Source organism: Protopterus annectens, chromosome 5.part0 (genome assembly GCF_019279795.1).
Source record: "Protopterus annectens isolate FY-2018-M chromosome 5.part0, PAN1.0, whole genome shotgun sequence".
NCBI lineage: Eukaryota > Metazoa > Chordata > Ceratodontiformes > Protopteridae > Protopterus > Protopterus annectens.
The window spans coordinates 1,050,806,011-1,050,823,249 of NC_056735.1; the positions used below are offsets into that span (position 1 = coordinate 1,050,806,011).

At 37.5% G+C, this 17,239-nt stretch overlaps 1 pseudogene; it reads right to left on the minus strand.

The window, feature by feature from the left end:
* Positions 1 to 888: 888 nt before the first annotated feature.
* LOC122802969 lies at positions 889 to 1,029 on the minus strand (annotated as a pseudogene).
* Positions 1,030 to 17,239: the final 16,210 nt, after the last annotated feature.

Below are 17,239 nucleotides of genomic sequence, written 5' to 3' on the forward strand. Positions count from 1 at the left end.
ACTGGAAACTATATTCACACAGTTTTACTTTTTTTCAGTTACTTTAGATTTATTTATTTTATTTATTTATTTACATTTTTAACCAGGTAGTGTCTGACTGGGTTGGAAGCCTGTTTTCAGTGGAGACCCATGGAGAAAAGCTCCAGTACAGTTACACTTTGTAAAAAGTATAAGTAGTTATGCATTATTTTAACAAATATACATTTAGCAAATATTTACATGAAATGCAAATTATTAGCCAGAAACTATACAAGGTGTACAGTTAAACAAGGTTGCATATTAAAATAATGCAGAGGTACACAATTTCAACAAGCAAGTCTCACAGTTAAATAAGCAGTTCATTTGGATAAAGCAGTAAGGGTATAAGCATCTGCAGCAATATATTTGTAAGTACAGATGTGCAGTAAGGGGTAAGGAAACTAGCCAGGAGCAATACAGGGGCAGAGCCAGTTACTATTGAGATAATCTTTAAGCATAGATTTGAATGAGGACAAGGTAGAATTGTTTTGGATGTGCAGAGGGAGATTATTCAATGCCTTGGTTATTATATAGGAGTACAGGGAGTTGCCAAAACTGTTGTGAGACTGGGTCACTTTTAGTATTAGTTTGTTGGATGACCTAAGGGGCCTACTGCTATTGTTAGGTTGGACTAGGCTTGATAGCACAGTGCAGTCAATGGGGTTATAAATGACTCTGTGGGCAATTGAAAGTTGGTTTAGTGCTAACAGGTTGGGAAGTTCCAGCCAGTTGAGCTGTTGAAGAACTGAGCACTGGTGAGTTTTATGGGGCTGATTGGTTGCAAACTTAGCAATTTTGTTATAACAAGATTCAAGATTGTTAAGGTCGGTCTTGCATAGGTTTGTGAAGATCTGTGAGGAGTAGAGAAGGGTAGATACCAGAATTTATGGAGTTGAGTTTCCCACATTTGGGGAAATCACAGGGGTCAACCCAAAATAAATGTGCAATGAAAGAGCCTCTCCCTGGGGAAACCATCTTCTTGATTGTGGTATTCCCCCTGCCAAGTAATATATATGTTCTATTCATATATTTTGATCTTTCAAATCAAAATACATGAATGGAACAGAAACTATTTCCTGAGGTCATATACCTCAACATCTAGCATTGAGTGGGGGTTTTCGTTTTGTGCCCCAACTAATTATTTTTACTTCCAAGTCACCTCAGCTAAAGTCATATGGAAGGAAAATCATGTTTTGAATGAATTCCTCTTATCTCAACAGTGAAGAATCATTTGATTTTATAATTCAGGATCTTAAACTATGATCAGCACCTTCCACGAGAAATGTATTTATTTTTTGAATTAACTGTTGAAAAGGAGAAGGTATTAATTTCTACGTAAAAAGAGAAGGTATTAATTTTCTGCGTAAAAGGATAAGGTATTAATTTCGGCATAAAAGGAGAAGGTATTAATTTCTGCGTAAAAGGAGAAGGTATTAATTTCTGCATAAAACAAGAAGGTATTAATTTCTGCGTAAAAGGAGAAGGTATTAATTTCTGCGTAAAAGGAGAAGGTATTAATTTCTACATAAAAGGAGAAGGTATTAATTTCTGCATAAAAGGGGAAGGTATTCATTTCTGCGTAAAAGGAGAAGGTATTAATTTCTGCATAAAAGGAGAAGGTATTAATTTCTGCATAAAACGAGAAGGTATTAATTTCTGCGTAAAAGGAGAAGGTATTAATTTCTGCATAAAAGGAGAAGGTATTCATTTCTGCATATGTATATCTTCCAGAGATCTTTAGCAGCTTCTTTTTGACATTAGGATATGCACTAGCATGTCTCAAAATTACAAGGGATTTTAACTTGTTCAATTAGACATGTGGCAGTAACGAGTAATAAGCAGGGTATTTTGATCTTATTGTATAACATGCATTCAATGAATTTTCATATTGCTTTGTTTCTGTACTTGCATTGATTGGATTTTTTTATGCAGACCATATCCTAAGCAAGGTAGGTTTGCAAAAGAATGCTCCCTTATCTATTGAATTTATCAAATATTGTACTATATCTTCTTTAGGTAATAATTTAATTCAAAAGCAGTGAATGAATATCCAAGTGTCATTCTTCATGCAATGCATTGTTTTAACTAGTTTTTGCTTTTTCATATATCTTACTTGTTTTGTGCACTTAAGGATTAGTTTGTTGTATTCACCCACCTTCGTGTAACGGACCAGACCATTATAAGGCCAAACAGATGGTTTCCATTTATGATCAAAAATCTCATCAAGCAATACATCTATAATTCTTCATTCACACCTACTCTTTAGAAAACAGAGATAACAATGGTTTCAGCAATATGCTATTTCAAATTCTAATCTCATACAATATTTGTATTTGGACATACCTAAATCAGAAGTACTAGCCACATTTGAAAGGTAATTTTGATATATATGGAATATGGAGTTCCAAAGTAAGGTACATTAAATATTTTGCACTATAAGTTTACACTTGATAACTGTTTCTCATTTATTTCTACAGGAATTTAAATTGTTTCTGTATGCTTTTATGACTGAGCTGTCACATAGGTATTTTTATTGATGTTGTGAGGTAATTTTTAAGAATAGCTTCAGGCATTTTTGTGCTATTTCTAATTTGGTGGCAATTGCCTGTTAGATATATAGTTTAGTTATTTGTTTTATTCATGTTTACTTTGTTTATGTTTACCAGTTTTGGTTCTGATTTGCAGGTGGGTTTCATGTTTTTTATTCTTTTATTTCTTTTGTTTCATTTAATATATTTATGTCTCATTTCAGGAGATGTTTAGGTGGCTAATGTTATGGGGCATTATGTGGGTATTTTGTGTGTACATGATGAGAATTTTTTTTAACTAATGCTTTGAAAAGGGTTGAGTTGCCATGGTTAATGGCAAAGAATGCTTATAAATGCTTCATAGTGTTGGTAAAGTGGTTATGAAAGCTTGATGACATGAGAAGCTGATGCTAAAAATCTATACTTCTGCTCAGATATACATTGTATTGCGTCTACTTTATACCCTCGAAGCACGAAAAACCCGAATCACGCAACACATAATGAGTGAACCACAGATATGTCAAATGTACTAAAGCGAAAATGTAAACCTCGAACCATCATTGTCGGCCAACCCACCACCCGCAACACACTACCTATCCAAACACAATAAAAAAACAAATACGTACACTAACCAAATCCCTACTTCTAACCCTAAATTAAAGCACCAAAATCCTGCTCCTAACCCTACACTAACCCCACATACACAACTGTCTATGCACTATCCTTAACCCCTCCTTAATCCTATGGTCTGTAACTACCGCACACTTCCCCTATGGAGTTATACCCAAACAAACTAAATATTCCACACACACATACACAGAACAAAACTCTACACTAAACCTTACATACATTACCTACACAAAACCTTACATACACTACCTACCTATGCACTTACCTTAACCCCTCCCTAACCCTAAGATCCATAACTATGGCACACTTACCTTATGGAGCTATACCGCAGACAGGCCAACTATGCAATTTCGATATTTCCTCTTTCGTGGTTTCATTCATTTGACGTATTCGCGGTTCGCTGTTTACATGTCACACGATTCAGATTCGAGTTTTACTGCTTTTGAGAGCTTAAAGTAGACCCCATTGTATCACACAAACTGTCCCATTGTTTGTATAAATTCATCTACAGCTGCCTGCTTATATTTTACATGTTCATTTTTATAAGTAAACAATTATACAAATGAAAAATTCCTTTTCTCTAACCTTCTAGTTATCATTAGATATTTTTAATCTTCTCAAATCATGAGCAACACTAGCTTCAAAACAGAGACATATTTCCACAGTCACTCTGTGATTATATCTGAATGAAGGAATTCTTGTATTTCTCAGGCATTATTATGTGAAGATATAAATCTGTGTCCCACACTTCTGAACTTTATGTATCCAGTATTTGTAACTCATTCATTTCTAGTAGCTATGGAATATCATGCCTTCTATAGCCTACAGACTTCCTTTAAATCAAGTTAAAGAACATAAGCCAAACAAAAAGAAATGTCTTTTGAACAGTAAATGTTATTAAAATATGCTAACAGCAATGCATTCAGCAAAAAGTGTTCTTTATAGTGATAGATGTCAGTCCAGTTATAAACTTTACATCGTTGTTGTAAGATAGAATAATAAAGAAAAGTCCAGAATAATATTTTCTCTAAAGTTTCACAAAGTGTTTTTCCTGTCATGGAAGATGTACAGTGTTGACATATAGGGCAGTATTTATAGTCACATTGTGTATTACACAGCACGTTTGTGCTGAAAGTGACAGCACAAAGATAGGGAGCGGTTCATAAAATCAGGTAGCATTTAAAGGCAATTAGTGCAGAAAGAAAGGTATGTACATGACTGTGTAATGATATGCAAAAATATACACATATCTGTGCTTGAGTATAAAGGCAAAAAGCATGCCAAATCATTCAGACCTGTATCTGGTAAAAATACATAGTGTAGCAACAATTGTCAGACAACAGCATTTTATTAATGTATATGTTGCCAGTGGGCATCTGGGAGTTTGAGACTACAGCAGGTAGCATGGGTGAAAATGGTGCCAACATAGGATGACATGTCAGCAGTTGATAGGAAAACAACTTCAGGCCATTTAGATGTGGTCTGAGAAATTATTTGTGTGTTTGCTGACGTGTATGATAGCAGACTCGATATGGAGGAATGCATGGATTTCTATACCAATAAGTGGATACCTAGGCATGTGTATCACTTAGCATTTTAGCTACAGGGTTTTTGATAGAAAGACACATAGCATAGGGTTTTTGATAGATAGACAGGTAGCATATTGCGTATATAACAGCCGTCAGCTTGTAGAATACTTATGCTGTTACTTGATAAATTGCAGACAGATGCGGATAAATACACCTTTTTCCAAAACAAGGCAGACAAGAAACACACCACCAAGAATGGCTTCCATGGTATGCCATTACCAAGCATGGTTTCCATGGCATGCCACCACCAAGCATGGCTTCCATGGCATGCCCCTCCACCTGAACAGCTGGAAACCATAATTCCACACATGTGGCAATAACGTTACTACCTGATGTCCACAGGCAGCATTTCAGTAACAGGAAGACCTTCCATGTGCCAGGTAGGTGTGTGAGGATGATCACCAATGTGTCCATACAGCACCATGGCAGTGTCTGTGTTTCCCACATAAGGAATACAAGTTAACTATGTCTGTGCTACCTGCACAGGGACATTCCACAAGGCCACTTAGTAGGTAAGTACAGGCACACAGGTACCCCCTATATATCTCTACATCTACAGACAATATGTATTATCTAATTCCATCCCTGTATGCTGTGTTGCAAGTGACCCAGGATACCCACTAGATCTCTGGTTGAGGATTCCTTTACTGAACACAGAAATCCTGACTATAATTCAATATAACTCTACTCATGCACAACACAGGATCATCGAAGAATGAGTGTTCAGACTCCTGAAAGCCTAGTTCCACTGTTTAGACTTGTCTGGGGTGACACTTTGATTTACTACTGCCACAGCCTGTAAGATATTTGTGGCATGCTGCATGTGGCATAGCATGATTATGAGGAAGCAGGCAGTCCAGCCATCAAATGGAGAAACTTTGTACCTGTAAGAGCTGGCCCTGTCACTGACTCTAGTGCAACACCCTCCCAAAGTTACATGAGTGATGGCAAGGGTCAAGAAATGACCATCCCCTCAGCAAGCATCATGGAAGGCATATAGCAGGACATACACCAAATGTGTGAACCTGCAGTTCCTCTCGTACACCAATTGTCTGAAACTGCAGTTCCTCTTGTACTGAGCAGGATTACTATTGCAACACCACATCATCAGTAAGGTAAAACTAACCTGTATCATGATAGTCTAAACCCAGCTCACTTTCCCTATTAGTTGGTAAATAATCCAACACAATTCTGCTTCACAATGATAGAAAGAGCTGACATCGAAAGATCAAAGAGCGATGTTGCTATGAATGCTTGGCTGCCACAAGTCAGTTATCCCTGTGGTAACTTTTATGACACCTCCTGCTTAAAACCCAAAAAGCCAGAAGGATCATGAGGCCCTGCTTTCACTCTGTATTCATGCTGAAAATCAAGATCAAATGAGCTTTTCCCCTTCTCCTCCACAGGAGGTTTCTGTCCTCCCTCGGCTTGCTTTAGGACATCTGCATTACTCTTTGACAGGTGTACTGGTCCAGTCAAACTCCCCACCTGACACTTTCCCCTGGAGTGGATCATGCTCAGATGCCTGGGCACTTGGAGCCAGAAGCAAGAGCCCTGGTGGGGCTCTCCCTTCGCCTCACTGGGTAAGTGAAAAAATTATGAGTAGTGGTATTTCACCGGTGGCTGAGGCTTCCAACGTATTCTACACCTCTCATGTTTTTTCACAGTGCCAGACTAGAGTTAAGCTCAACAGGGTCTTCTTTCCTCACTGATTCTGCCAAGCACATTCCCTTAGCTGTGGTTTCACTAGATAGTAGGTAGGGACAGTGGGAATCTCATCCATCCATTCATGTGCATCACTAATTAGATGACAAGGCATTTGGCTACCTTAAAAGAGTCATAGATACTACCACCATTTACCCATGCATCATTGAATTTTTTCAGTTTGATATTCAGAGTCTGAATAGAGAGATGATTGGGATTAGAATGGAGAGATGATAGGGGTCTAAATGGAGAGATGATAGGGGTCTGAATGGAGAGATGATTTTTTATATAGCATATATCATGGACAGAAGTAGGTCAAAAATTAAAAAGCATAGCTGGGTGCACAAGACCCAGGATAAAAAAGTGCCCAATCCTGGTAGGTGCACTGTTGCCAGGACTGGAAAAAAAATGACAGTGTAGAATCCTCAAACTATGGAAACATTCCTATAATGGGGCCAGGCCAAGGGGGGAGGATGGTCCCCCTATTGTAGAAAGAGGTAGCAGTCCGCAAAAATAACAAAAACTGATGGTTCAAAGAAGAGCCAAAAAGATGATATAGAGTGGACTATCGTGGATTAGAAATAAATAATGTATTGTTACTATTATGCAAAAAGCCCAGAATTTCCAGACACCAGATGTACAAAGAGATTAAGAGAGAAGTTAGAGGAAAGAAAAATACTTCCACAAGAAAAACTGTCAGAAGCTTCAAATAAAAATTGTGTTCATTAGTACAACTGATTTGTGAAAAACATTTTATAGACCAAGAAAGTTTGATCTGTTTGGAAAAAGAAGTATCTGAGGAAGTGCAAAAATATAAACAAAACCTAGAGATTTTTGAAAAGTATAAAAAAGAAACATGGACAACGGAAAGAAAGAGAGATTTGATATAGTGCACTATTTATGCAAAGTCGAAAGCCACATTAATCAATAAAAAAGACAGCCTCAAAGATATTCAAAGGGAAATACAGGCAAAGGCATCCAGATATGGAATATTTCACAATAAAAAATATCACAAAGAGGGAATGTAGAAAAGAAGGTTAGTAAAGTAGAAGTTAAAAAAAAATAGAAACTAAAGTTATGGAATGCCTGTGAATTGAAGGATTTTGTGTAGAAGGTCTAACAGAGGTTATATCACAGCATGATGGAATGCGTCCCCAAAGTAAGGAGAAACAGGAAGATCAGGAGACATCTGAAGAAGAAATATGGTCATGGGAAAGAAAAAGAGATTTAATATGGTGTAATATTTATGCAAAGGATAAAGCAAAACTAATCAATACAAAAAGAGCAGCACCAAAGATATTTGAAGAAAAATACAGGCAAAGGAATCCAGACATGGAAAACTTTACATTACAAAAAATAAGAAGACAAAGAGAAAAAGCAGAAAAGAAGATTAGTAATGGAAAAGTTAAAGAAATAGAAACTGAGGATATGGAGTACCTGTGAGGTGAAGGATTCAGTGTAGAAAATCTAACTCAGAAAACACCACAGCAGGATAGTGCAATATACATCCAAATTAAGGAGAAACCAGTGGAATGGGAACCAACTGGTCAGTTGCCATATGAAGATATTTTGGAGCCTTCCACAGGAAACCAATATAAATATTTACTTGAAGCTGGACAGCAAGGGAAGGAATAGGAAACTGTGGCAACTGTGACACAGTTAAAGTTGTGGAGAGATAGGTTAGTGAGTTCCCATATGGCAGAGCAATGGATGACATGAAATGAAATTGAAGAGAATGTGCCATGGGAAGATGCTATAGAGCTTTCTATGAAATGCCTGCAGGAAATGGAGAGCAAAAATGTGCCCTCGGTTGAGAAGAAAATGACCTAAGAGAAGAGTTGCTTGATTTAATTGAGATAGAAACAGTAAGACCAGTGAAGAAATAGACTGCAGAAGTCAATAAAACCTCCAAAGTCAGAAGTTTGATAAAACAAATGAATACAGTAATTAGGACTGTCCATAAAGATTCGTTCCATATAACAGAAGTAATCAGGATATATTACCGTGCAGCTAAATTAATAATCGATAAAATTCTACCACCAGAACACAGGGTAGTAAGGGAAAGGAAGGGGAAAAACCAAATACCACCATGGAAGTATCACATAGAGAAAACCATAAAGCAATTAAGACAAGAAGTGTCACTATTAGAAGAGTATAAAAGAGGGAACAGAACAACAAAAATACTCAGAAAGATAGATGTGGTAAAAGTAGTGTACAATATCAGAACTGATGCTTTATTATGCACTGTTGCAAATAACAAACTAAAAAAACTCTCAGCACAGGCAGAAAAACGTAGAAGATATGCATATAAATATAAAGGAAAAGTACAAAATAAGCAATTTATTGATGACCCCAAAAAGGTCTATAGAGAATTTGGAGACAAGGCAAAAGGAATTGAAAGACCACCCAAAAAGAAGAAACAGACACATTTTGGACAAATATCTATGAAGATCCTGTGGAACATAACAAAGATGCTAAATGGATAGAAGAAGTAAAAAAGAGAACAAGAATAACAACAGGAAAAACAATGCTCCTACTTAAGCGTGAACCTGCTAGTTATCATAAAAATTATAGACCAATAACTTGCCTTCCGACAATGTATAAACTATACACTGGAACTGATGCCAGCAGAGTTTATAGTCATTTAGAAGAAAACTCAATCATGGCAATAGAACAAAGGGGTAATAAAAGAAAGTCATATGGAACAAAGGATAATTTGCTGTTAAATAAAGTCATAATGGAAAACTGGAAGAGGGAAGAATCTAAGTATGGCATGGACTGACTACAAAAAAAGCATTCATGGATAAAAGAGTACTTAAACATGTATAAGATACATTCTGCATTGATCGATTACATTACAGAAACCATGAAACAGTGGCAAACCACTTTGCAATTAAGGCATGGTAAAGGACAAATTATTATTCCAGGGATAAACATTCAAAGGGGGATATTTCAGGGTGACTCCCTGTCACCACTGCTATTCTGCTTTGCCCTTAACCCATTAAGCTGCCTACTTAACACTAGGCCATGGCTATAATTTGGCTCCTAGAAAACAACAAAGTGTAAGGACCTCTCACCTTTCTTGTGGATGATTTAAAACTGTATAGCTGATGAGGAACTGAAAACACAACTGCGAGTGGTTAAAACTTTTTCAGACAATATAAAAATGTCATTTGATCTTGATAAATGTGCAAAGGCAACCTTTAAAGCAGGAAAGCTGCAGCATCAATAAAACATCAATTTGGAGCAAGAATGTGGAATAAGAGAATTTGAGCATGAAGGAGTCTATAAATATTTGGGAATTGATGAAGAATCAACAATAAAACATGAACAAATGTGAATAAAACTCAGTAAGGAATATTTTAGAAGGCTTAAATTAATACTAAACACATCATTCACATCTAGGAATAAAGTGGAAGCCATAAACCAGTTTGTTCTTTCTGTCTTAACTTATAGCTTTGGAGTGATTGACTGACCCCACAATGTGTTGGACAGATTAGACTGGAAACAAGAAGGATGCTTCATGCTCATCAATGATTTATAAAAATCAGTGCATACCAAGATTATATATCCCATGTTCTAAAGGAGGTATGGGCCTCCTTGGAATTGATTACATGTATAGATCTGTAATCGTAGGACTGCAAACATGTCTGTTAACTTCACAAGACTCACATGTAGTGAAAGTTCTTAAACATGGGGAGAAAAAATCTAAGATGACTTCCCTGCTTAATTTAGCAGAAGTATATCAGTGTCAAGCAGGAATGGAAATCAAACCAGAAGTAGATAAAAAATCAGGCTGCAATTGAATGTGCCAAAAAACAAAAGAAAAATATAAGGTGAAGGATCAGATGAGAAGGCAAGAAATGTGGCAAATGGATAAATATAGCTGCAAGTATAGGAAACTCTTGGAACAACCTTATGTTGATCAGGATCAAATGCAGGAATGGTTAAGGAGAAGTGAATTTAAAACAAAAGATGAAAGGTTAATATTGGAGGCCCAAGATAGTGGACTACATACATGTTGGTTTACAAAGCCAATTTAACATATGAGATAAGTGGAGAAATGTAGGTTTTGTAAAACAGAACTGTAAAATGTAACACATCTTGTAGCTGGTTGTGATATACTAATGATTGCATACTGAAAGGCATAATAATGTGGCAAGACTGTTGCAATGGGCATTTTGCAAACATTATGGTACTGAAGTGGCTGAAAAACATTGAAAACCTTAGCCATGAAGCATAAAAAAAATGATGAAGTTTATATTACATGGGACCACCCACTACCAAAAGTTCAAAAAATAGAAGTGAGAAAACCAGATATAGTAGTCCATGAAAAGGAGCCAAAAGTAGGACTGATTATTGAAATTGCTACACCTAATGACTACAGTGTCTTACACAGAGAGAAATACAAAGTCATAAAATGCCAGGATTTACAGCGAAAATGAGGGCAATGTGGAAGAAGGATACCCAGACAGTTCCAGTAGTATAAGGGGCAAGAGATCTTATAAAAAAGAATTTACAATCATACTGGGATATGTTACCAACACATGTAACTCAACACGAATTGCAGGCATCATGGGCACATTGCAGGTGCTGCCAAGAGTGCTTTTTGCTAACTTCAAAGATCAAAACTATACTAATTTCAAAAACATTAATTATTCTTTGACTTGGAATGGAGTCCATTCCCATCATGGTATTACAAACCCAAAAGACTTGGAGAAATTAAAACAGATAAGACTGAGTGTCAATGGCTAGAACACCTGTATGCACCATGGCATGTCTACACTGGCAGTGCAGTGTAACATAAGACAAAATTATGCATGCAGTGGTATGTAAAGGCTATGCTGGGCAGTGCTTGATCAAGTCACAGTGTGTATCAGACAGTAACATGGAATACAAAAAAAGGAGATAGTCATCATTTTTACAAGTGTTTATAGGCACAAGAGCACTTGGCTGACTGCGCAGCCTAAGGGGTTACTGGTCAACATATGTGGGGTCTTTGGCCATGGGGAGATCAGTGTCATGCATAAGTTCCTCAGTGGACTTGGTGAGAGAGGCACTATGTGCCTTTGTACTAGGGCCACTATTATGGCCTGATGTTACAGGACTACAGTTCCTCTGGGACACTGTTGTGACAGTACTGGTGGAACATGATGTGCTGGGGGGGGGGGGGTTCTTCACTCCTGGCATTTCTACTATGCTGTGACTGCTCATGGTATGAAGTGGGATAATAAAGGCACTCCTACAACCACTGGTGTAGACGTTGTGCCCTGCAATGGCTTCCCATATAGATCTAACACATGTGCACACACCCACGCGCACACACACACACACACACACACACACACACACACACACACACACACACACACACACACACACACACACACACACTCTCTCTCTCTCTCTCAATCTCTCTCTCTGGCATGGAAAGCACTCATTGTGATAGGGCACCATTGGTGTTACTTGATATCCTCTGTATAAAGGTAGATATGGCAGTGACAACTGAACTACACCTTGCATGAGACCTATCATGTCAGCATCTCTGGATTCCTTTGCCTTCTGGAGGTGTAATCACTGCTATAGTGTACCCTCACAGAAGCCATGCATCACTTCCATCATTTCCATGTCAGAGTGGGTAGCTGTGGACACTGCCCAGATTATAGCCCTAGACATTTGTGATTGATGTCAAGAGCTTCCTGCATACTTGTACCTGGCAGTGACATTAGATAACATGCAGGCTATTGGCATACTGCCATACAGTGGGTATAGACATATCTGTTGCAGTACACTGGCCTTGCACATCAATAATCCCTACTTTCAAGCCCATTTCAGCTTGTACCTTTGCTGCCTTTTGCTCTTTAGCTGCCTTTCTGCATGCCTTTTTGTACAGTAACACCTTCACATTCACAGCTTCATCATTCCACCTTTCTAATCAATGTTCTTTTGCATTAATAAGTCCCCTCAAATTCATATTTATCCACAGTAATCATCTTCTCTTTTAATCTGTTTTGTTTCTTTCTGAAATTCTTGTCTACAAGCATGAAGACTTCAACCCTGATCCATTCACATAACATATTCAGTGAGTTAATTTAACTGTGGTGGTGGTGCTGTGGTAGCGTTGTCACCTCACAGTAAGACGTTGTCCTGTTCGATTCTCAGCTAGAGCGTCTTCTGTGTGGAGACATGCATGAATGGGTGTACCTTCGTTGAAGGTTGTGCATCAGGGCTGGCAACTCGGCACGTAAAAATCTACTTCCAATCATTAGCGGACCGGAGTTCCGCTGTGGCGACCCCTAACTGGGAAAAGCCAAAAGACAAGAGATTCAGTGAGTTAATTTGCTTTTAGTCCCTCAACTCCTCTCTGCCATTAGTTAAGGCTTAGCAGATTTCATTCTCTGTAGTGCAACGCAACTGTCTCAGCCTTTTGCTTTTTAGCCCCCACTCTTGATTCTACACAGGTTAGTGTGAACTCACTGGGCCTTCATCTAGAAACATTTCTTACTCCATCCATCCTGATTAGAACTTCATACAGAATTCCCTTCTTTCTGATACAGTTTTGCACAAGAAGGCCGAACCCCTCATGGTCAAAGATTTTGGTTAAGTCCTAGCTCCTTTTCACCCCAGTCTCATCCTAGCAAGTTCAGAGCCACCATAAGTATAATAATCTTACTACTTTAACCCAACTTTTATTTTTATTTCTAATTTATTTTATTTTTATTTACATATCCTTTGTTGACTGTTTTTTTTCCAATTAAGCTAGTGGTCATTCTTCAGGGGAGACCAAAGTGGCATTTATATTTCTAGAGGAAATATTACCATGGGACTGGAGAACTCCCCCAACTGTTTTCAATAGATGCTGTGGGATCTTGTACAGCTATCTGATCTACAAGCAACTCAAGCAGATGAGGCCTCAGTTTAACATCTTGTCCAAAGCACAGCGCACTCATGCGGGTATCATTTCCCTAGAGACACCCCATACTCTGGAATAGTCTGCCCATACATGTCAAGCTGAGCGCCTCTTTGACCCTCTTCAAAAGGAACCTTGACAATTGGATTGGAGATATGAAATTCACCCCGGGGATCATGTCAGTTGCCCTGCTAGACAGGGGACACGGGAAGTAAATATTCTGGGAAAAAATTAGCCAGGGAATTGTTATGGCTAGGCTTGTATAGGCCCTAGGGCAAATAGCCTAGTACCAACCTATGAACCTATGAACCTATAATACTGCACAGCAGTGTTAGCCAATCGATCACATGGAATGGGATTATAACCCACAGCATTCTGTTCTTCCAATACCAAAGTAAGTGTGCTGTCAGTTGAGCCACTGCACAGCAGTGTTAGCCAGCCAATCACCTGGAATGGGATTATAACCCACATCATTCTGTTTTTTCCAATACCAAAGTGGGTGTGCCACCGGTTGAGCCACTGCACAACAGTGTTAGCCAACCAATCACCTGAAATGGGATTATAACCCATGGCATTCTGTTCTTCCAACACCAAAGTGGGTGTGGTGCCAGTTGAGCCACTGCACAGCAGTGTTAGCCAACCAGTCACCTAGAGTGAGATTATAACCCACAGCATTCTGTTCTTCCAGCACCAAAGTGGGCATGCTGCCAGTTGAGCCACTGCACAGCAGTGTTAGCCAACCAATTACCTGGAATGGGATTATAATCCACATCATTCTGTTCTTCCAACACCAAAGTGGGTGTGCTGCCAGTTGAGCAACTGCACAGCAGTGTTAGCCAACAAATCACCTGGAATGGGATTATAACCCCCAGAATTCCATTCTTCCAACACCAAAGTAGGTGTGCTGCAAGTTGAGCCATTGCAGCTGTCAAGTCATTTTTTTATTTCACTCTGCAGTGCACTGACAACCTTGTGACAGGCTTGTGATTCTGTTTATGAATTATCTGGTTTATCATTGCTGCTGGTGAGACTGTCTGCCACATACTACATCTAATAGAAAGTATGTATGGGCCTTCTGTATTCTTGCCATCTGGGTAAAGATTTATTACTGCTGTCAATGAATAAACTACAAAATAGGATAGTCATTATTCATTTTTGTTCCTAGTAAAACATTGTTGTTGCATGTAGCATGATGATGCTGTTGTAGTTCACAATTGCTTCACAGTTATTTTGTGTAGAGAGCACTAATATGAATTTGACAAAGGAAAAAGTTGTGTGTTTTACCATCTGTAATAGTGATATGTCTGTAACTTAAACTGACTTTTCTGTGAGCAAGTTGTGATTTATACAAACTCTAGTTTATAGTAGGGCATATCCAAAGCAAAGGCTTGGAGGGTCCACTTCTGTTTTCATATAAGTCAACACAACAGTGCAACTTCTCAGCATGTTATGGGTTCTGGACCTGTCTTTAAGAACTTGGGTTCAAATAGTATACCTTTGCTAATAGTACCCACTCAATACATATTACTAATATTGCATATACACAGTTTACCAGGGTAAACTATGACTGCATGAATCCTTTCACCTGAGTGTTGAAATCAGAAATGCAGTGAAATGCTGCATAATATTATTATAGCATTTTATAAAACTGAAACCCTAACTCAAATATAGCAGATGCAGTCTGAATAATTTCATTGAATATAACCAGTTGTCTTGATAACTCAGCAATAATTTTATACAAATGTTCAGACACGTAAGGACTTACCACCTTTGCCTTCAAAGAAGCTATCCAAAAGCCTAGAGTTAGAAGTCTTTCTGATTGTTTGGGCTCTGTTCATTAAAATAGATGCATTTGAGCCAAGGCTATCAGATTCTGAGTTCTTCAATATTTCCATTTCAGTGAATTTACTCTTTTCCCCGAGATACACTGAAGAGGTCAGGTGTCCATTAGCATGAGATATGGGGACAACTCTGTTCCCTATACAATACACTTGCACTTAATATCACTGTATTCCAGTAGTATTATACTCAGTTCTGATTGAGGAACTAGCACTTAACAAAAATGTATCTGGCTTGTAATACAATACCCTTTTTGGCTATTTATATAAGATGAGAGAATATATTTGCTTCTTTTTAGAGATAGTATACTGAGGAATAATATACATATATCTATTTTCATGTTGTCCCCAGAGGATGCCACATTAACGACTGCGTTAATACAGAAATGCAGAATTGATCAAGTGCTGTATTAGTATTTTCTACTAACTACGATGCTTATGTCTTAAAATCAACCTTAGCAATTAAAAAAAAACATAAATCTCTGTTCATTAAAGAAAATTATAAAAAAGCATTCAGCAACACAAAGTCAAATATGCACACTGACAGAAATTTTAAACCATCATGGGCTGCTTTCTTATAATGGTCATTCAGAATTTGGAATAAACTCTTGAGTTGGGAAAAAGTAAAACACTGATAGAAAGATAGAGGTTAAGATTATATTTTTAATTCAGAGTGGACAAATTAATTATTTATGAAGATTTCTTCAAATGTTTTGAATGCTACATTTTTAAATGTATTTTCAAATTAAGTTCAGAAATGTGTTTTGCTGTGTCAATTAAATGTTTATGAAGAGAGCAAAGCACCCGATCTAAGTCCATGCATAGGACTGTCTCCCCTTTACTCTTGTCATTATAACCATCTCCAGCTGCGGCACTAGAGCTCCTTTTAGCGATGATTTTTTCAACAAATAGGACATAAACTTTGATTCGTGTAGGTAACATACAGTAAAAAAAAAATCTTTTTGGAGGGATGGGGCACTGAATTATGTATACTAGCTCCAGGATGTGCCTTCCACTACATGTCAAACAGAATAGCACCCTTGCTACCTTCAAGGTAAACCTAGATAATTATACAGGCAGCCTCAAACCGTCTCCCTGTCTAGCTTATATATGAACTTTTGGACCTAAGTATGTAGTAGTCAGTTCCTAGTTATGGCTTCAAATATATTTAGTATGAACATAGGTCTAGCTGAAAAGTCAGTCTTGTGAAAATTCACATATTTCACATATTATGCTTTTCAATTACAGGATATGCTGAATAGAGATGCAGATTTACAAGATGTACTCATAACATACAACATGATGCATTTCAGAATTTGGAAATCTTTATATAATACATACATCAGATTTCTGAGAAATTGAACCCTACTATTCAAAACTATACTACTTGAAATGACAACCTGTGAAATTAAATAAAAACAAATTCAACAGGAGAAAACAAGTGCTAAACAAATGCTATGTCCTTCATTGCCCCTGGCTAGTTGTACTGTAAGCCTTATTGCCTATGCACGATATGTTTATTTTTTGTCATTATGGAAATGCTTCATTAATTAGTTTATTACAAAGATAATTATATTATTAACTGCATATATCATGATGGTCACTATACTGAGGTAAAAGGAAAACATTTCTTAAAAATTCCTATCTTCTATAACCCATAGAATCATGCTGAATCATGGATACTGCCTGGAATGTTAAGAAGCCAGCTTCAGTTTATGAATAATATACAATATGTTACATGATAGACTGATTTTCCTATAGTACATTTAGTGACCCAAAATGAACTTAAATGTTCCTTGTTACATTCCTAGTTAAATATGTAGCTGCAGTAAAAGTAAAATGATCTATCGTTCAGGAAATATAGGATTATCCTGAAGATGAGGTCAGGTCTGGGTACATAAAATCTCAAGCCATGCTATTTCAAGCTGCAGCATTTAATCTAAATCAAAGTGTTTAAATGTGCTGACATATATATCACATGCTGCATTCATCAAAGCAGGCTTTACATCATACTTATTTATG